This window comes from Tamandua tetradactyla, chromosome 7 (assembly GCF_023851605.1).
Source record: "Tamandua tetradactyla isolate mTamTet1 chromosome 7, mTamTet1.pri, whole genome shotgun sequence".
NCBI lineage: Eukaryota > Metazoa > Chordata > Mammalia > Pilosa > Myrmecophagidae > Tamandua > Tamandua tetradactyla.
This window is the reverse complement of record NC_135333.1, coordinates 45,435,871-45,457,276: the sequence shown is the minus strand read 5'-3', so window position 1 is coordinate 45,457,276 and position 21,406 is coordinate 45,435,871. Positions and strand designations below refer to the sequence as shown.

At 38.9% G+C, this 21,406-nt stretch overlaps 1 protein-coding gene and 1 pseudogene across 5 annotated transcripts in view; one reads left to right on the top strand and one right to left on the bottom strand.

The window, feature by feature from the left end:
- The window catches only part of MOV10L1 (Mov10 like RNA helicase 1), a 179,531-nt gene that overhangs the window by 90,386 nt on the left and 67,739 nt on the right, over window positions 1-21,406 (bottom strand). The window lies entirely within an intron of this gene.
- Window positions 13,590-15,484, top strand: LOC143691160 (uncharacterized protein C12orf50 homolog pseudogene; annotated as a pseudogene).

Below are 21,406 nucleotides of genomic sequence, written 5' to 3'. Positions count from 1 at the left end.
AGATAATTTAAGAAGGAAGAATTTAAATTCTCCCTAAATTCATTTATAAATACAGTATCAACCAAATTTCCAACATGCTTTTTTGCAGAAATTGACAGTTTGATTTCAAAATCCATATGGAATACAATGACCTAGAATAGCAAAAAGAACTGCGAAAAAGACCAAAGTTCGAAGTTGTACACTACCTGATTCCAAAACTTATTAAAAGAACACAGTGATTGAGACAGGGTGGCTATGACGCCAAGATAGACAGCAGTGTCCATGGTGTACAATGGGAACTCTAGGAACAGACCCAAACTGCCACGGCAGAACTGCACGTCCACAGCAGACCTGCACCCACTCAGCAGACACACACACACATACACACACATTAGATAACATACACACACATAGTCAGTTTTCCGCAAAGCTGCATAAAGTAGCTGTTGGAAAAAGGTTGTCCCTTTAACAAATGGTGCTGAGATAAATGGATATCCATAGGAGAAAAATTAATTTCTATCCATGTCTTGTATCATTTGCAAGTATTATTGTGAAATAGATCACTCCCCTAAATGTAAAACCTAAAGCTCTCAAATTTACAGAAGAAAACATAGGAGAAAATCTTTGAGATTTTAAATTGGGCAGGGAATTCTTAGACTGTCATCAAAAGTAAGATTTGTGAAAGAAAAAATAGATAAATTCAAGTTCATCGAAATTAAGAATTTTTGCTTTTCAAAAGGCACTGCTAAAGACCATGGACAGCCAAACCACAGTCTGAGAGAAAATATCTGTAAGAAACATATCTGATAAAAAAACTTGAATCCAGAATATGTAAACAACTTTTCAAACTCAGCAATTAAGAGAGAATTTTTTAAAAAATGGGACAAAGACTTGAACAGACACTTCAACAAAGAATGTATAAAAATGGCAAACATGCACATGAAAAGATGCTCATCATCAATAGTCATTAGAGAAATGCAAATTAAAACCACAATGAGATGCCACTACATACCTATTAGAATGGTCAAAATTTTAAAGACTGATGTATTAGTTAGGGTTCTCTAGAGAAACAAAAGCAACAGGGAACACTCGCAAATATAAAATTTATAAAGTGTCTCACATGACCGCAGGAAGGCAGAGTCCAAAATCCTCAGGGTAGGCTGTGAAGCCAACAGTTTTGATGGAGGGTCAGGACAAACTCCATAGGTGAGGCTCACCAGCCAAAGCAGGAAGAGCCTGTCTCTTCTGAATACTCCTTTAAAGGCTTCCAGTGATCAGACTGAGCATTACTCATTGTAGAAGACACTCCTCTTTGGCTGATTACAAATGGAATCAGCTGTGTATGCAGATGACATGATCATGATTTAATTCTATGAAATGTCCTCATCACAACAGACAGGCCAATATTTGCCCAACCAAACAGGTACCACCACTTGGCCAAGCTGACACATGAACCTGACCATGACAACTGACTATACCAAGTGTTGTGGAGCAACTAGAACTCTCCTACACTGACTGTGGGAATGCAATATAGCGTAATGGCTTTGGAAAACAGTGTGGCAGTTTCTCAAAAAGTTAAATGTATACCTAGCATATGACCCATGCATTCTACTTCTATCTATCTACCAGTGAGAAATGAAAGCCTAAGTCCATACAAAGACTTGTATATGCATGTTCATAGCAGCATTATTTGTAATACTTAAAAACTGGAAACAACTCAATGGCTATCAACAGGTAGAGGGATAAATGATTTCTGATACATTCTTATAATGGAATACTACTTAGCAATAAAAAGGAATGAACTTATGTACCACATAGGCAAATCTCAAAATAATTATGCTGAGCAAGACGCCAAAGCAAAAAATAGCAGTAGGCCCTATTTCCATTTATGTAGAATTCTAGAAAATTCAAACTATGGCATCAGAAAGCGTTGCCTTGGGATTGGGGTAGCAGAGAGGGGAGAAGCAAGGAAACATCAAGTATGTTCATTATCTTGATTGCAGCATTGCTTTCACCGGCGTATGCCTCTGTCAAAAATAATCAAATTGTAAACTTTAAATAGATGCAGTTTAGTGCATGTTGAGTATACCTCAGCCATCCTGTGTTTGTTTTTTTTTTTTTTAAAAAAAACAAACTATTTCTAGGAGCCAAGTTAGTAATGTCCCCATTCCAAGAGGACCCTTGGTCCTCAGCTCCATTCAACCTGCTACACTGTGGCACTGTGACATCTTCCAACTTTTCACAAGTGGGAAATGTCAACTCTCCTGATTCTGAGAAACTTGAGGCAAATAATTTAAAAAATTGTGTGGATCAAGCAAAACCTTTCTGTGAGGCATATATAAATGTGGCCAATGATCCTCAATTTATGGCTGCTAATATTTAAGAAGGCTTCAGTGGCCCAAAGGGCAGGCCAGGTAATACCCTGAGTTCTCATTTCCTTGCTCACATCACCTCAACTAATCACTGTCTTGGTCAAGACCCAGATCTCACTGCAGACTGCACATACCCCTCAAAGTACTGCTTCTAACATTCTATTCTCTACCCACAACTTCCTTTCTTTCCAACATCCCTGATCAAGAAACCCAGTACTGTTCCTCAACTACACTGGGACTGAATTCCAACAATTCTGCTATTTTCTTCCTACTAATTTTTTATCCTTAGTTTAAAATCCATGATCCATTATGCCCATTATTTTTTATGTTCCTTAAGCTGGTCCAATCTTGTACTATATGCATTAAATATTTCAATCTTCTTTTCCTATCCTGCCTCAAGCTTTGAGGCATTTTCCTTTCTTTGAATGTCCCTGCCTCATGCTCTAGAGTGAAAACAAAAGTCATTAGGCAGGAATTTGCTCAATATTCTACCACAAAATCTACAGATCATCTGCATCTTAATCTAATCTCTTGTCTCCTACCTCAAAATGGAAGATCTTCATCATCTGTCAAAGGCTACTGCTCCAACATGTGATCAAGAATCCAGCTCCTCATGCATTCCCTCTGTCATTCCCTCCCTTTTGCCAGTTATACAGCCCTTCTTATTAGCATTTCCCAGTAATAAAGATTCTCCCATCTTAAAAAACATAAAAATCCACTCCCCTAAACCTCATATATATCTTCAGTTTTCAATCTCTCTCTACTCCATTGCCCTCCCTGCTTTAATGACAAAATACCTTAAAAAAGGACCAACTCTCACTGATATGAACTAATATTAATGAATGAAATTGGAGAATTTCAGTTAGGAAGAGAGGCCATCAGGAGATGGAAATAGGGTAGATACTGGATAACTGGAACTGAAGGGATACAGATTGTGCAACAGGACTGACTGTAAAAATTCAGAAATGGATAGCACAATACTACCTAATTGTAGCACAATAATGTTAGTATACTGAATGAAGCCAAATGAGAGAATGATAGAGGGAGGAGAGTTGGGGGCACAAATGAAATTAAAATAAAAGATAGATGAGAAAGAACGAGATGGTATAATCTAGGAATGCCTAGAGCGTACAATGATAGTGACTAAATGTACAAATTAAAAAACGTTTTTCTATGAAGAACAAAGGAATGCCAAAACTGCAGGGTGTTGAAAACAGATGGTAATTCATATTTTAAAACTTTAACTTGTGTGTGAGACCAAAGCAAAAACTGTTTATTTGGCACAAAATTTATATTTTGACTAGTGCATTTTCTAATATAACTTATATGGACAGTTTAACTGAACACGATAAGTAAATGAAACCTTGATTAGGGTATGAGATTTTGTAGATTTGTCCAGAGGGATGCCCAAAAAAATCCCAGAGTGATTTGAACAGTGAATAAAAAATATTTGCAAAGTCCCCTTGGGGGAATGAGGAGAAAGGGGGAAAACTCAACTTACCTATTCAGAGGATTCCTGATATTCTCACAAGCAGTGGGGACAACCAAATCAATAGGCTGAGCCCTCAATCTTGGGGTCTGTTCATATGAAACTTATCTCTGCAAAGGATGTTATCAACTAAGTCTACTTAAAATTAGGCCTCAGAGTCACCCCCAGAGAACCTCTTCTGTTGCTGAGATGTGGACTATATCTCTCTCAGCCAACATGACAAGCTAACTCACCATCGTCCCCCACTCTCTATGTGGGACATGACTCCGAGGGATGTAAACCCCCCTTTTTACTGAAAGGGGGAAGAGAGAAATGAGACAAAATAAAGTGTCAGTGGCTGAGAGATTTCAAACAAGAGTCAAGAGGTTATCCTGGAGGTTATTCTTACGCGCTGCAGAGATATTTCCTTTTTAGTTTAAACTGTATTAGTCTAGAGGGAAGGGCCTGAAATTGTAGGGCTGTGTTTCAGTAGCCATGTTTCTTGAAGATGAGTGTTTAAATAATGATATAGCTTTCACAATGTGACTGTGAAAACCTTGTGTCTGATGCTCCTATTATCTACACTACGGACAGATGAGCAAAGCATATGGATTAAAAATAAATAAATAATAGGGGGAACAAATGTTAAATTAAAAAATATGTATTTTGGTTACATGGAAATACTAGTGGTCAATGAGAGGGAGGGGTAAGGGGTATCGTGTGTATGAGTTTTTTCTTTTTTCTTTTCATTTCTTCTTCTGGAGTGATGCAAATGCTCTAAAAAATGATCATGGTGATGAACATACCACTATGTGATGATACTGTGAGCCACTGATTGTACACAATGTATGGAATGCTTGTATGTTAAGAACGTATGTGATTGTTTGTTGTTTTATCAATAAAAATTTAAAAAAAAGAACAACTAAATTTCTCCACTTTTGACAATCCATTTACTCTCAGCACAATCCAGCTGTAGCCCAATCACTGATGAAGCAGAGGAGTGGGTAAAAAAAGGACTACAACATAAATAAATTTGGGAAAAACAGTTATCCATTGGATAAAAGCGAAATTGGATTCTCATCTTATACCAACCAAAATAAAACTTAAATGGTAAAACTCTGAAACTTTTATAAGAATATATAAATATTTTTCTGACACTGAGGAAGAGAAAGAGTCCTTAAACAAGATATAAAAAGCACTAATATAAAAAAGTACAATACATTTTACTATATTAAAATCTAATACCAATAAGCTGGGCAAGATGGTGGCTTAGCAATGTGAGCGATTTAGTTTGTTCTCCAGAAGAGCTACTAAATAACCAGAAACAGTACAGAACAGCTCCTGAGACCATGTCAGTGACCGGACACACAGTGTACCCCAGTCTGGAACAGCTGCGAGTCCCCCCAGAATCGTGACTTCCCCAAGCCATGGCAGCCGGTGCCCCTCCCCCACAGGGTGCTTCCCAGAATGGAAAGGAAAGAGACTTTACCAAGCAGCAGAGGCTGCATGCAACCAAATGCCCCCAGCTCAGGTGAACCTGGTCAAAGCAGATGTCGCTCATTTTTGCCCCAGTCCCAAGGAGGCAGGGCTGACAGAAAAAGAAAAAATAAAGAAACAGAGGTTTTTGTGGCTGTGCTTCTATGGAGGCTTGGCTGTCTTTGCATACAGTGGCACAACTTCTCAGGCTGCAAACTGCCACGGGCATAGACAGAAATAAGCTCATTTGAGGGCTTGTCTGGAAACTGTGCCTTCTCCAGGGAGGGGTGAAGCCTAACTCAGGTGAAATCCCTCCCTTAAGGAACTCAGACACCAGGGCTTGGAAATTTGGAGCCATTAAAACCAGCCTACAACCTCTCCTCTGTCTCCACCACACCCCCAACAGGGAGAGTCTGCCAAAGCTAAAGGTACCTCATCACATTATGCTGCTGGGACCTGCAGGCAGACAAGCACCACATACTGGGCAGGATAAGAAAAACAGAGTCCAAAGACTTCACAGGAAAGTCTTTCAACCTGCTGGGTCTCACCCTCAGGGAAAACTGGCACAGGTGACTCTTTCCTCCTGATAGGAGGCCAGTTTGGTCTGGGAAAATCTAGTTGGGGTCTACAATACCTATGTAGACCCTCTTAAGGGTGGGGGGGAAAAAGGCACCATACAAGCAGGGCAAGAAACAAGAAAACAAGAACTGAAAAATTCTCCTCTGTTAAACAAAACCTAAGCCACAGGTCCAGAAAAAGCTGAACTGAATGTCAAAGAACAGAAAGACAACAATTCACCCAGCAAGAAAACCCTAGGTAAAAGAAGTGAAAGCAATCTTCAGAATGAACTAATTAAGGTAATTAAACGCCTAGACACCAGCAAAAAAATAACAAATCACACTACTAGGAAAATCGAAGATATGGCCCAATCAAAGGAACAAACCAACAATTCGAATGAGATACAGGAGTTGAAACAATTAATTCAGAATGTATGAACAGACACGGAAAACCTCATCAAAAAGCAAATCAAGCAGCCGAGCCGCCCGCCCTCCTTCTCCCCTCTCTTTCTCCACCGGCCCGCCGCGCGGCGCCCACGCCCCGCAGCAGCCGAGCCGCCCGCCCTCCTTCTCCCCTCTCTTTCTCCACCGGCCCGCCGCGCGGCGCCCACGCCCCGCAGCAGCCGAGCCGCCCGCCCTCCTTCTCCCCTCTCCTCCCCCTCCTGCTCCGGCTGCTCTCCAACCACCACGGTGCCCTCTTCCCCCGCCTTCACCGTGCTCCTCCGCCACCAGCCTCGACAGCCTTGCCGCCCTCACCTTTCCTCCTCCAGAACAGCTACTGGGGGAGTGGAGATAATACAGAGCAGCTCCCGGAACCACGAGGGACATCAAAGGGACAGCGTACCCCATCCTGGAACGGCTGACTATCTGGGAGAACCAGCTCCGGTGAGATCACCAAGGGGCACGGGCTTTCCTGGGTGGGACAGCAAGCAACCGGAGTCCCTCCCTTCCACCTTCCTGGGCCAGCTGGTAGAATTGGACAGGCGGTCCCCTTAGGCCGCGGCGGCTGGTGCCCCCACCACACGAGGCCACCCGGAACAACTGAGATAGTTGGGTCGGAAATCCCCAGACTGCGGAGAACAGTGACCGGGGGATCCCTTCCAAACACGTGACTCCCCCGTCGGCTGGGAACAGTGTACTCTCCCGGGCTGCGACAGCTGGCGCCCTCCCGCCACGCTTGGTGCCCCGGGCCGACTGGCTAATTTGGCCGGACGCTCTCCTGTGCTGCGACGGCCGGCGACCCTCCCCGCGTTTGGAACCCCGGGCCGGCTGGCATTCTTCCAAGATGCTTCGGTTGCCGAACCTCCCCTACGGCAAGAGTTTTCGAGAGTTGAGGGACCCACAGCAACTTTCGCTGGTGGAACCCACAGACAGGCGTGTGCCACGAGCGCCACCTACTGGGCAGGATAGGAAGAACAGAACCCAGAGATTGCACAGAAAAATCTTTCAACCTGTGGGGTCGAACACCCGGGGAAATCTGACTAAATGCCCAGACGCCAGCAGAAGATAACGGATCACGCTCAGAAAATTGAACATATGGCCCAGTCAAACGAAGAAACCAATAGTTCAAATGAGATACAGGAGCTGAAACAACTAATGCTGAATATACGAACAGAAATGGAAAACCTCTTCAAAAACGAAACCGATAAATTGAGGGAGGACATGAAGAAGACATGGGCTGAACATAAAGAAGAAATAGAAAAACTGAAAAAACAAATCACAGAACTTATGGAAGTGAAAGATAAAGTAGAAAAGATGGAAAAAACAATGGATACCTACAATGACAGATTTAAAGAAACAGAAGATAGAATTAGTGATTTGGAGGATGAAACATCTGAATTCCAAAAAGAAACAGAAACTATCCGGAAAAGAATGGAAAAATTTGAACAAGGTATCAGGGAACTCAAGGACAGTGTGAACCGTACAAATATACGTGTAGTGGGTATCCCAGAAGGAGAAGAGAAGGGAAAAGGAGGAGAAAAACTAATGGAAGAAATTATCACTGAAAATTTCCCAACTCTTATGAAAGACCTAAAATTACAGATCCAAGAAGTGCAGCGCACCCCAAAGAGATTAGACACAAATAGGCGTTCCCCAAGACACTTACTAGTTAGAATGTCAGAGGTCAAAGAGAAAGAGAGGATCTTGAAGGCAGCGAGAGAAAAACAATCCGTCACATACAAGGGAAACCCAATAAGACTATGTGTAGATTTCTCAGCAGAAACCATGGAAGCTAGAAGACAGTGGGATGATATATTTAAGTTACTAAAAGAGAAAAACTGCCAACCAAGACTCCTATATCCAGCAAAATTGTCCTTCAAAAATGAGGGAGAAATTAAAACATTCTCAGACAAAAAGTCACTAAGAGAATTTGTGACCAAGAGACCAGCTCTGCAAGAAATACTAAAGGAAGCACTAGAGTCAGATACAAAAAGACAGAAGAGAGAGACATGGAGAAAAGTGTAGAAAGAAGGAAAGTCAGATATGATATATATAATACAAAAGGCAAAATGGTAGAGGAAAATATTATCCAAACAGTAATAACTCTAAATGTCAATGGACTGAATTCCCCAATTAAAAGACATAGACTGGCAGAATGGATTAAAAAACAGGATCCTTCTATATGCTGTCTACAGGAAACACATCTTAGACCCAAAGATAAATATAGGTTGAAAGTGAAAGGTTGGGAAAAGATATTTCATGCAAACAACAACCAGAAAAGAGCAGGAGTGGCTATACTAATATCCAACAAATTATACTTCAAATGTAAAACAGTTAAAAGAGACAAAGAAGGACACTATATACTATTAAAAGGAACAATTAAGCAAGAAGACATAACAATCATAAATATTTACGCACCGAACCAGAATGCCCCAAAATACGTGAGGAATACACTGCAAACACTGAAGAGGGAAATAGACACATATACCATAATAGTTGGAGACTTCAATTCACCACTCTCATCAATGGACAGAACATCTACACAGAGGATCAATAAAGAAATAGAGAACCTGAATATTACTATAAATGAACTTGACTTAACAGACATTTATAGGACATTACATCCCACAACAGCAGGATACACCTTTTTTTCAAGTGCTCATGGATCATTCTCAAAGATAGACCATATGCTGGGTCACAAAGCAAGTCTTAACAAATTTAAAAATATTGAAATCATACACAACACTTTCTCGGATCATAAAGGAATAAAGTTGGAAATCAATAATAGGCGGAGGGCCAGAAAATTCATAAATACATGGAGGCTCAACAACACACTCTTAAACAACAAGTGGGTCAAAGAAGAAATTGCAAGAGAAATTAGTAAATACCTAGAGGCAAATGAAAATGAAGACACAACATATCAAAACTTATGGGACGCAGCAAAGGCAGTGCTAAGAGGGAAATTTATTGCCCTAAATGCCTTTATCAGAAAAGAAGAAAAGGCAAAAATGCAGGAATTAACTGTCGACTTGGAAGAACTGGAGAAAGAACAGCAAACTAATCCCAAAGCAAGCAAAAGGAAAGAAATAACAAAGATTAGAGCAGAAATAAATGAAATTGAAAACATGAAAACAATAGAGAAAATCAATAAGACCAGAAGTTGGTTCTATGAGAAAATCAACAAGATTGATGGGCCCTTAGCAAGACTGACAAAAAGAAGAAGAGAGAGGAAGCAAATAAATAAGATTAGAAATGAAAGAGGAGACATAACTACTGACCTCACAGAAATAAAGGAGGTAATAACAGGATACTATGAACAACTTTATGCTAATAAATACAACAATTTAGAAGAAATGGACAGGTTCCTGGAAAGACATGAACAACCAACTTTGACTCAAGAAGAAATAGACGACCTCAACAAACCAATCACAAGTAAAGAGACTGAATTAGTTATTCAAAAGCTCCCTAAAAAGAAAAGTCCAGGACCAGACGGCTTCACATGTGAATTCTATCAAACATTCCAGAAAGAATTAGTACCTACTCTCCTCAAACTGTTCAACATAATCGAAGTGGAGGGAAAACTACCTAATTCATTCTATGAAGCCAACATCACCCTCATACCAAAACCAGGCAAAGATATTACAAAAAAAGAAAACTACAGACCAATCTCTCTAATGAATACAGATGCAAAAATCCTCAATAAAATTCTAGCAAATCGTATCCAACAACACATTAAAAGAATTATTCACCATGACCAAGTAGGATTCATCCCAGGTATGCAAGGATGGTTCAACATAAGAAAATCAATTAATGTAATACACCATATCAACAAATCAAAGCAGAAAAATCACATGATCATCTCAATTGATGCAGAGAAGGCATTTGACAAGATTCAACATCCTTTCCTGCTGAAAACACTTCAAAAGATAGGAATACAAGGGAACTTCCTTAAAATGATAGAGGGAATATATGAAAAACCCACAGCTAATATCATCCTCAATGGGGAAAAATTGAAAACTTTCCCCCTAAGATCAGGAACAAGACAAGGATGTCCACTATCACCACTATTATTCAACATTGTGTTGGAAGTTCTAGCCAGAGCAATTAGGCAAGAAAAAGAAATACAAGGCATCAAAATTGGAAAGGAAGAAGTAAAACTATCACTGTTTGCAGACGATATGATACTATATGTAGAAAACCCAGAAAAATCCACAACAAAATTACTAGAGCTAATAAATGAGTACAGCAAAGTAGCAGGTTACAAGATCAACATTCAAAAATCTGTAGCTTTTCTATACACTAGTAATGAACAAGCTGAGGCGGAAATCAAGAAACGAATCCCATTTACAATTGCAACTAAAAGAATAAAATACCTAGGAATAAATTTAACCAAAGAGACAAAAAACCTATATAAAGAAAACTACAAAAAACTGTTAAAAGAAATCACAGAAGACCTAAATAGATGGAAGGGCATACCGTGTTCATGGATTGGAAGACTAAATATAGTTAAGATGTCAATCCTACCTAAATTGATTTACAGATTCAATGCAATACCAATCAAAATCCCAACAACTTATTTTTCAGAAATAGGAAAACCAATAAGCAAATTTATCTGGAAGGGCAGGGTGTCCCGAATTGCTAAAAACATCTTGAGGAAAAAAAACGAAGCTGGAGGTCTCGCGCTGCCTGACTTTAAGGCATATTATGAAGCCACAGTGGTCAAAACAGCATGGTATTGGCATAAAGATAGATATATCGACCAATGGAATCGAATAGAGTGCTCAGATATAGACCCTCTCATCTATGGACATTTGATCTTTGATAAGGCAGTCAAGCCAACTCACCTGGGACAGAGCAGTCTCTTCAATAAATGGTGCCTAGAGAACTGGATATCCATATGCAAAAGAATGAAAAAAGACCCATATCTCACACCCTATACAAAAGTTAACTCAAAATGGATCAAAGATCTAAACATTAGGTCTAAGACCATAAAACAGATAGAGGAAAATGTTGGGAGATATCTTATGGATCTTACAACTGGAGGCGGTTTTATGGACCTTAAACCTAAAGCAAGAACACTGAAGAAGGAAATAAATAAATGGGAGCTCCTCAAAATTAAACACTTTTGTGCATCAGAGAACTTCATCAAGAAAGTAGAAAGACAGCCTACACAATGGGAGACAATATTTGGAAATGACATATCAGATAAAGGTCTAGTTTCCAGAATTTATAAAGAGATTATTCAACTCAACAACAAAAAGACAGCCAACCCAATTACAAAATGGGAAAAAGACTTAAACAGACACCTACCAGAAGAAGAAATACGGATGGCCAAGAGGCACATGAAGAGATGCTCAATGTCCCTGGCCATTAGAGAAATGCAAATCAAAACCACAATGAGATATCATCTCACACCCACCAGAATGGCCATTATCAACAAAACAGAAAATGACAAGTGCTGGAGAGGATGCGGAGAAAGAGGCACACTTATCCACTGTTGGTGGGAATGTCAAAGGGTGCAACCACTGTGGAAGGCAGTTTGGCGGTTCCTCAAAAAGCTGAATATAGAATTGCCATACGACCCAGCAATACCATTGCTAGGTATCTACTCAAAGGACTTAAGGGCAAAGACACAAACGGACATTTGCACACCAATGTTTATAGCAGCGTTATTTACAATTGCAAAGAGATGGAAACAGCCAAAATCTCCATCAACAGAAGAGTGGCTAAACAAACTGTGGTATATACATACGATGGAATATTATGCAGCTTTAAGACAAGATAAACTTATGAACCATGTAATAACATGGATGGACCTAGAGAATATTATGCTGAGTGAATCCAGCCAAAAACTAAAGGACAAATACTGTATGGTCCCACTGATGTGAACGGACATTCGAGAATAAACTTGAAATATGTCATTGGTAACAGAGTTCAGCAGGAGTTAGAAACAGGGTAAGACAATGGGTAATTGAAGCTGAAGGGATACAGACTGTGCAACAGGACTAGATACAAAAACTCAAAAATGGACAGCACAATAATACCTAATTGTAAAGTAATCATGTTAAAATACTGAATGAAGCTGCATCTGAGCTATAGGGTTTTTTTTGTTTTTGTTTGCTTGTTGGTTTGTTTGTTGTTGTTGTTTTTTACTATTACTACTACTTTTATTTCTTTTCTTTATATTAACATTTTATATCTTTTTCTGTTGTGTTGCTAGTTCCTCTAAACCGATGCAAATGTACTAAGAAACAATGATCATGCATCTATGTGATGATGTTAAGAGTTACTGAGTGCATATGTAGAATGGTATGATTTCTAAATGTTGTGTTAATTTCTTTTTTTTTTCTTTTTCTTTCCGTTAATAAAAAAAATAAAAATAAAAAAAAAAAAAAAAAAAAAGCAAATCAATGAGTTGAGGGAGGATACAAAGAAGGCAAGGAATGAACAAAAACAAGAAGTTGAAAGCCTGAAAAAACAAATCACAGAACTTATGGGAATGAAAGGTACAGTAGAAGAGATGAAAAAAAACAATGGAAACCTACAATGTTAGATTTCGAGAGGCAGAAGATAGGATTAATGAACTGGAGGACAGAACATCTGAAATCTGACAAGCAACAGAAAATACTCGGGAAAAAAATGGAAAAATATGAGCAGGGACTCAGGGAATTGAGTGACAATACAAAGCGCATGAATATACATGTTGTGGGTGTCCCAGAAGGAGAAGAGAAGGGAAAAGGAGGAGAAAAACTAATGGAGGAAATTGTCACTGAAAATTTCCCAACTCTTATGAAAGACTTAAAATTACAGATCTAAGAAGTACAGCGTACCCCAAAGAGAATAGATCCAAATAGACGTACTCTAAGACACTTACTAATCAGAATGTCAGAGGTCAAAGAGAAACAGAGAATCTTGAAAGCAGCAAGAGAAAAGTAATCCATCACATACAAGAGAAGCCCAATAAGACTATGGTGTAGATTCCTCAGCAGAAACCATGGAGGCGAGAAGACAATAGGATGATATATTTATATTAGTACAAGAGAAAAACTGCCAACCAAGAACTCTATACCCAGAAAAACTGTTCTTCAAAAATGAGGGAGAAATTAAAACATTTTTAGACAAAAAATCACTGAGAGAATTTGTGACCAAGAGACCAGCTCTGCAAGAAATACTAAAGGGAGCACTAGAGACATATGAAAATACAAAGAGGCGTGGAGAAGAGTGTAGAAAGAAGGAAAATTAGATATGACATATAAAATCCAAAAGGCAGGTGAGCCGCCCGCATGAGCCGCACGCGTGTTTTCCCTTGGGGTTCGGATGGCCATGAAAATTCAGGATCCGTTTCTCGGAAAACACGAAAATGAAAAAAAAGTACAAAACAAACAAGAAACATAAAATCACCTGATTCTGGGTGTGAGATACTGGGACAAGAAACTTATTATTTTATAGTCAAGCACCAGCGACTTTGTTCAACCAGGGGAATCCTGAAAAGCCAGTTGTCTCATGGGTCTTAAAGAGCCGACAAATAACCCTCACAGCTATCAACTCTCATTTTCCAAACTGCCACGGAATTTTGTAGGTTCAACATTCTGTCATTTCTGAGAATGGATCACCTTCCAAAACATTCCACTTGCCCTTTGAATAGTAGCAGCAAGGCAAACCATCTCTCCAGAACAAGTTTCATCAGCGCCTAGTGCAAGGTATCTGGCAGAAAGAGAGGAGTCCAAGTCCAGGAATTAGCACAAGACCATTTCAGAGCTTTAAACTGGACTCCTCCTCTGCTGGTAGCAGCCGGCAGCTTTGCCCGATTCTCTTGAACCTTAAGAGACACCAAGGAGTTTCTACCAGACCCTGGGTTCCCAGTGCCGATTCCGACACTGTGAAGAGGCCCTTGGCAGTGACACTGTGTGCTCATTATGGAGAGAGGGGAAATGTTTAGATCCACTTTGCAGATTTAGACACATGGAAATGCAGCAAAACTGCAGCATTTCATGTTTCTGGGAAACTCAACCTCTTGGTTGTGTGAAGATCAGTTGTATCTTTTATCACAGCAAACCTTGAAATATCAGTGGACTATTTTTGCCACCAAGTAGCAATATCACACAACAGAAAGAAACTCAGGAAGGAATTCCACTCCCGACCAAGAGTCAGGAACCTCTAAAACCACAGGAGAACATATCATGACCCATTCACCATCCTTTAGTTTTAGAAACTAACTTTCAGGAAGAAGAGGAGGAAGGAGATGAACAAAATGATAATTTGGCTTTGGAGCAATTTAATTTAAAAAACATATATCCTATAGATGCTTCTAGTTTGTGGACAAAGACCCCTGAAGAAATTGAAGAAAAAAGAGTAATAAAGGATATGTGTTATAAATCTGGTGAATACTACAGATTTCATACTCCTCCAGATATTTCATCATCAAAAAGCATAACTCCTACAGTGGAAAAAGAGTTAGAAAAGCCTTTGGAAAATGGCAGTGAATTGCAAGAAGGGGATGGTCTTACAGTTCCAACAAAATTTAGCCTATTTGAAAGGCATAGTGAGATAAAAACGTCATTGGATGGGAAACCAAGGACTGACATTGCTGCTTTTGAAAACGGAGGCGGTGACTGCTATGTTCCACAGAGGATCATATTTCTTGGAGTAGATGAAAGTGAAGCTTTAACAGAAGAGAAAGAAAGCACCATGTTAAAATGTTCAAACACTAAAGTGAATGATGTCCAGCCAATGAGAAGGCCTCATTTTAAAGGTGTGAAAAAAAGAAAATGGATTTATGATGAACCAAAGAACTTTCCTGGCCCAGGAATGCGCAGAGTATAGACCCCAAATTCCAAAAATAAAATGAGTTACCATCGCAATAATAGAAACAGAAATGCTGAGAATGCAGCCTATATCCATGTTCAGAGAGATGCTGTCAGGACTGTCTCATTGAATGCACCTCCCTGTGGCAGGGCCACAAATGGGTCCTACAATAAAGCAGATGTTAACAGGGAACCCGAGCTCAGCCTCTCTCCAGACAAATACATATCAACATCCTATAATGGTTCAGCCTGGCAAAAAAGAATTCCTTTTTCAAAAACATATTCAAAAACTGAAAAGATATATACAGAGCCAAGAAGAAATGGGAGCAAGTAAACCTGGAGGTTGAAAGAAGAGAAAAATGAGAAAAGAGAAAAGTGCCAGACATCATCTGATATAATCAAAAATGAAAATTCAAAGAATGAGATAGTCAAGTACTCCATATTATATACTGGATAGCCAAAGATGATAAAATGCAAATTCTGAAAATAAGATGCAGGAAGTACATTGTGCCCTTTCCAAACTGATAAAAATGCAAATTACAAACAGCTGCCTGTGTATTTATGTAGGTCTAGAATTCATTCTATGCATTGTCACAAACGTTTAATAAAATTTAAAAGTTAAAAAAAAAATCCAAAAGGCAAAATGGTAGAAGAAAGTACTACCCGTACAATAATAACACTAAATGTTAATGGATTAAACTCCCCAACCAAGAGACATAGACTGGCAGAATGGATTAAAAAAAACAGGACCCATCTATATGCTGTCTCTACTCAAAGGACATGAGGGCAAGGACACAAATGGACACTTGCACACCAATGTTTATAGCAGCATTATTTACAATTACCAAGAGATGGAAACAGCCAAAATGTCCATCAAAAGACGGGTGGCTAAACAAACTGTGGTATATACATACGATGGAATACTATGCAGTTGCAAGACAGAATAAAGTTATGAAGTATGTAACAACATGGATAGACCTTAAGGACATTATGCTGAGTGAGATTAGCCAAAAACAAAAGGAAAAATACTGTATGGTCTCACTGATATGAACTGACATTAGTGAACAAACCTGGATTATTTCGTTGGTAACAGAGACCATCAGGAGATAGAAATGGGGTAAGATACTGGGTAATTGGAGCTGAAGAGATACAGATTGTGCAACAGGACTGAATATAAAAACTCAGAAATGGACAGCACAATACTACCTAACTGTAATGCAATTATGTTAAAACACTGAATGAAGATGCATGTGAGAATGATAGAGAGAGGAGGGCTGGCTGGGGGCATAAATGAAACCAGAAAGAAAGATAGATGATAAAGATTGAGATGGTATAATCTAGGAATGCCTAGAGTGTATAATGACAGTGACTAAATGTACAAATTTTAAAAATGTTTTTATCATGAGGAAGAACAAAGGAATGTCATTACTGCAGGGTGCTGAAAATAGATGGTAATTAATATTTTAAAATTCCAACATATGTGTGAGACTAAAGCTAAAATGCTGATTTGGTACAAAATTTATATTTTGACTACTGCATTTCCTAATATAACTTATGTAGATAGCGTGCTTGAACACCATAAGTACATGGAACCTTGGATAGGACATGAGATTTTGTTGGTTTGTCCAGAGTGATGCCCCAATGAATCCTAGAGTGATTTGATCAGTGAGTGGAAAAGTATTTGCAAAGTCCCCTTGGGGGAATGGTGAGAACGGGGAGAAATTCAACTTCCCCAAGCTGAATTATTGATATTCTCACAAGCAGTGTGGGCAACGAAAGCTCTAGGCTGAGCCCCCAGTTTTGGAGTTTGTTCATATAAGACTTAACCCCACAAAGGTTAGGTCAAGCCTCCTTAAAATTAGGCCTAAGTATCACCTCCAAGAGAGCCTCTTTTGTGGCTCAGATGTGTCCTCTCTCTCTAGCCAACACAACAAGCAAACTCATCACCCTCCCCCTGTCTAGGTGGGACATGACTCCCAGGGGTGTGGACCTTTCTGGCAACGTGGAACAGAAATCCTAGAATGAGCTGAGACTCAGCATCAAGGGATTGAGAAAACCTTCTCCACCAAAAGGGGGAAGAGTGAAATGAGACAAAGTGTCAATGGCTGAGAGATTCCAAACAGAAACGAGAGGTTATCCTGGAGGTTATTCTTATGCATTAAGTAGATATCACCTTGTTATTCAAGATGTAATGGAGAGGCTGGAGGGAACTGCCTGAAAATGTAGAGCTGTGTTCCAGTAGCCATGTTTCTTGAGGATGATTGAATAACGATACAGCTTTCACAATGTAACTGTGTGATTGTGAAAACCTTGTGTCTGAGGCTCCTTTTATCTACCTTGTCAACAGACAAGTAGAACATATGGAATAAAAATAAATAATGGGGGAACAAATGTTAAAATAAATTGAGTTTGAAATGGTAGTGATCAATGAAAGGGAGGGGCAAGGGGTATGGTATTTTCTTTTTTCTGTTTTTGTTTTATTTCTTTTTCTGTTGTCTTTTTCTTTTTCTGAATTGATGCAAATGTTCTAAGAAATGGTCATAATGATGAATATGCAACTATGTGATGATATTGTGAATTACTGATTATATATGTGGAACGGAACGATCATATGTTAAGAATGTTTTTGTTCATTTGTTGTTAAATTTTTTAAAATAAATAAATAATAAAAAAAATCTAATACCACCTTTTAATCAAAAGACACTTTGAAGAAAGTAAAAAGAAGGCAACAAGCTTGGAGAAAATACCTGTAACACCTTTGAGAATATTTTAGCATCAAGAATCTAGAATGGACACCTACAATAATAAAAACCAGATAACTATCAAATAAGAAACAGGGCAAAAGACATGAGCAACTCCCCATTATGTGCGACATGACTCCCAGGGGTATATATCTCCCTGGCAAAGTGGGACATGACTTCCAGGGATGAGCCCCGCCCTGGCAACAAAGGAGAGAGAAAAGCCTTTCTGACCAAAAGGGGGAAGATAATTGAAACAAAATAAACTTTCAGTAGCTGAGAGGTTTCAAATAGAGCTGAGAGGTGATATGGTGGTTATTCTCATGCAGTATATAGATATCCCCTTTCAGTTTTTGATATACTGGAATAGCTAGAAGGAAATACCTGAAACTGTTGAAGTGTAATTCATTAGCCTTGGTTTTTAAAAAACGTTTTCACTGACAAATGTTCACACACATACATTCCATACATGGTGTAGAATCAACGACTCACAATATCACATAGTTATGCATTCATCACCGTGATCATTTTTCAGAATATTCGCATCACTCCAGAAAAAGAAAATAGAAAAAACTCATACATACCATACCCCTTACCCCTCCCTCTCACCTGCCACTGGTACTTTCATCTACCCAATTTATATTACCCCTTACTCCTCTATTATTTATTTATTTTAATCCATATTTTTTTACTCATCTGTCCACACCCGAGATAAAAGGAGCAAAAGCACAAGGTTTTCACAATCACACAGTCACGCTGTAAATGCTGCATCTTTATACAATCGTCCTCAAGAATCAATGTTACTGGAATACAGCTCAGCAGTTTCAGGTGATTCCCTCCAGCTACTCCAATACACCACTAACTAAAAAGGGATATCTACATAATGCATAAGAATTACCTCCAGAGTAACCTCTCAACTCTGTCTGAAATCTCTCAGCCACTGAAACTTTATCTCATTTCTCTCTTCTCCCTTTTGGTACAGAAGGCTTTCTTAATCCCTTGATGTCAGGTCCCAATTCATATCAGGAGTCCGGCCCCATGTTGCCAGGTAGATTTACACTCCTAGGAGCGATGTCCCACATAGCAGAGGACAGCAGTGAGTTCACCTGCTGAGTTGGCTTAGACAGGCCACATCTGAGCAACAAAAGAGATTCTCTAGGGTGCTCTTAGGCCTAATTTTCAGTGGTCTTAGCCTATCCTTTGCAGGAATAAGTTTCATAGGGGTAGACCCCAAGATTGGCAGCTCAGCCTACTGATTTGGTTGTTCCCACTCCTTGTGAGAATATCAGAAATTCTTCAAATGGGGAAGTTGACCATTTCCTCCTTTCTTCCCAGCCCCCCAAGGGAATTTTGCAAAAACTTCTTTGTTCACTGCCCAAATTTCTCTGGGACATATCAGGGCATCACAGTAGCCTGTACAAACCAACAAAATCTCATGCCCTATTCAAGGTTCCATGTACTGACAGTGTTCAACTAACTGACCATAGAAGTTACATTAGGTAATGCACTATCCAAAATATAAATTTTGTACCAAATTAAACATCTCTCCCTTTGGTTTCACACACAAGCTGAAGTTTTAAAATGTAGACCATATCATCCTTTACCCTATATTCTGATTTAACTTAGTCCTATCCAGGTCAGCTTTGTTCATATTTCTACTTGAAGCCTGATCACTTTTTCAACTTTGTAAGCAGTTCCTGTATGGGGTACTGCTGACTTTTATGCTTCAGAGCTCCAACTCTGAGTCTCAGCTGTCACTTATATGTGAAGTTTCTAGGAATGAACTGGTTATATACAAACAGCTCAGTATCTGAGAATTTAGAAACAACACATACAACTCCTGAATAAATGACTTTTGTAAGAGCTTATAATCTAGGATCCTTTAAAAAAGGCTCCAACCTGATAACCCATGTTCTCAACTTCAGTTCACCAAGTTTTATATTATAGTTAGCCCATATGATTGAATCATGATAATTGTCTTTTTGTTCCTGACATTTCATTCAACATACAGTCCTTAAGATTCATACACCTAGTTGCATGCCTCACAACTTCATTCCTTCTTGTAGTCCCTCCATAGTCCATTGTACATATACGCTTGATTCTTGAAGGTGACTGAATAACTACAGAACTTTTAAAGTGTGACTGCATGGTTGTGAAAACCTTGTGACTGACATTCCCCCCTTAATCCAGTATATGGGCAGATGAGTAAGAAAAAAAAAAGAATAAATAATGGGGCAAAGTATGGGGTGTTTTGAGTGTTATTTTTCAGTTTTGTTTTTATTTTTATTATTATTTTTATTTTTCTTGGAGTTCAAAAATTGAAAACTGAACAAATGTACAACTGTATGAGTTTACTGTAAAGCAGTGATTCTACAATTTAGATAATTATATGGTATGTGAATATATAATGTATCTCAATAAAATTGCATTAAAAATTTAAAAAATGGGGGAAGCATCTACAATATTGAAATCAACAAGTAAAATACTGGAAGCTTCCAGTTGGATAAGTTGGGGAAAGGCAGCCAAACGGGAGCCCAACAGGCAAGGGCAAATGACATCAGTGTACATGCAGTTTTATTAATTCTTAATGGTTCATTTTTCCTGCAGTGCTAATATGATTGAAAAATGTAAAAATTTACAAGTACAGATATTACCACTCCAAACATTATTTTAATTTTAACTGTTACTTACTCACATAACAAAAAATGTTTAAAAATTAAGAAAATTAGGGCGGGCCGCGGTGGCTCAGCGGGCAAAGTGCTTGCCTGCTATGCCGGAGGACCTCGGTTCGATTCCCGGCCCCAGCCCATGTAACAAAAACGGAGAAACAGAATACAATAAAACAAGAAAATGTTTAAAGATGTTTCCCTTTCTTCCTTCCTTCCTTCTATCCTTCCTTCCTTCTGTCTTTCCTTTAAAAAAAAAAAAAAAAAAAAAAAAAATTAAGAAAATTAAAATTGAAAAAATTATACTTTTTATTTTCCTGCTTTAATGAAAGCAATTCATCAATAAAATTCTAAAATAAATGTTTAAAAAGAGATGAGCAAATAGTAAGTGAACCCACTGCCTTTCCCCCCCTACATGGGACATAACTCCCAGGGGTGTAAATCTCACTGGTAAAGTGGGACAGAAATCCTAGGATGAGCTGGACCAGGCATCAAGGGATTGAGAAAACCTTCTTGACCAAAAGGGGGAAGAGAGAAAGAAGAAAAAATAAAGTTTCAATGGCTGAGAGAGTTCAGAAGTAAGATTTCCTGGAGGTTATTCTTACACATTATATAGTTATCCCTTTTCAGCTTATGGTATATTTGAGTGGCTAACGGGAAATATTAGAAACTACTGAGATGTGTTCTAGTAGCCTTGTTTCTTGAAGATGACTGTATAATGATATAGCATTTACAATGGACTGTGTGATTGTGAAAACCTTTGTTCGATGCTCCCTTTATCTAGGGTATGGACAGATGAGTAAAAAATATGTTTAAAGAAAATAAACAAATAATAGGGGGAACAAAGGTTAAAATAAATTGAGTAGATGGAAATACGTGTGGTCAATTAGAGGGAGGGGGAAGGG